Here is a 1615-nt window from a genome sequence, read left to right on the forward strand (position 1 = left end):
AATTGTAGAAATTGAAGTTAAAATTTTTTTGATTGTCCAAAGGAGCAAAGACAATCTTACTATTAGTAATATTAGCTCAAGAAAGAAAGTCTGATGCATACTTAGCTTGAGAGAGATAATGTGAAACCCCAATCTTGACTTAAGGTTAAATTTGTAACTTAATTGGGTAAGCATGTAAATTTTTATTTTCTAATGATATTCTGAAAAATTATAACTTTGAAAAATATATACTTTCATACTCGAATGAGTTTGCTTGATAGGTGGCACTCCTAAAAGTTAAAAGATTTGGCTTTGAACTCAAAACTGCATTTCGGAGCAAAAGTATTGATACTTGTTTATGTGTTATCAATCCTTGAAAACCAGAAATGCAACCTAATGAGCAAACATCCATACATTCTCATGAGGTATCGATACCTTTTAAACACAATGGTTCTATTTAGGCCTTTTGACCAGAAGTCTCGAGACTTTGTAAAAGTCTTAATACTTTTCTGTAAATTTCGCAAGTTTATATCCTTTTTCATGTGGACTCAAGACTTTGTTCATCAACATCATTCCCAAGCAAAAAGTATCGATAACTTCTAGCAAAGTTTGGATACCTAAGCTCCATAATGTCATTTTCAAGTTAAAACCAAACCCTTTGGCCCTCATTGACTCCCAAATTTTACATAACTTATTTATAAATATTTAAGGAACATTTCTATTAGATTAATTATTCTTTATGTTTTGAAACAAAAGAAAAAAAAAGAAATGACCAAAATTAATTCAACTGATGAAAGATCAAAGCTCTCACATCCCCAAACAATTTCAAGTAAGTTTCAAAAAGAAAAGAAGTGAAAAAGGCTCTGAAAAAATGCATACTGGTCCAAACCTATCGATACATGTTCGTCATGTATCAATACATTTTGATAAGTATCGATAGATTCCAACATCTATCGATACATGCTCTTCAGGAAAGTTAAAACTTAAAAGTCACACTCAATCTATTGATACTTTCCCAATTGTATCGACATAACTGAGACAGAATGCTTATTGACCTAAATGTATCAATACATTTCACAAATGTATCGATATATTTTCAATAGAATTGCTTATTATCTCAAAAGTATCAATACATAGACATACGTATCGATACATTATATGTAGAATGTCAAAACCTCTGCAAGCAAGTTCAAATGTATCAATTCATCTCGGTGAGAATTTAAAATAAAAGGTAAGGTATCGATACATGCACATATGCATCGATACAATGTGACCGTTGGAGCCTTAAATGAAAAGAAGAACAGTTATTTTCACATTTAATGCACTTTCAACTACCCTTGAAGCTTCTACAACTATATGTACAAGCTTCTTCAGCATTTATGAAGGTTAGAAGACTTATAGACATAACAAAAAAGGAGAAGAATTAGCCAAGATTCATGGTACCCCTCTTAAATTCTAAAAGTCTTCTAGTCAAGCATTTATTGAGCTCTCATCTTTTTGCACAAACACTGCACTATATTTTCTATTCAACCTTTGAGAGGTATATTTGCTGTACCTACATTCATTTCATTGTATTTAAGTGGTTATACTTTAACCAATAGAAAAAGTAGAGTGGTTGTGCTTTAACTATAAAAAG

Source organism: Theobroma umbraticum, unplaced genomic scaffold (genome assembly GCF_002168275.2).
Source record: "Theobroma umbraticum cultivar Fairchild unplaced genomic scaffold, ASM216827v3 scaffold_84.0, whole genome shotgun sequence".
NCBI lineage: Eukaryota > Viridiplantae > Streptophyta > Magnoliopsida > Malvales > Malvaceae > Theobroma > Theobroma umbraticum.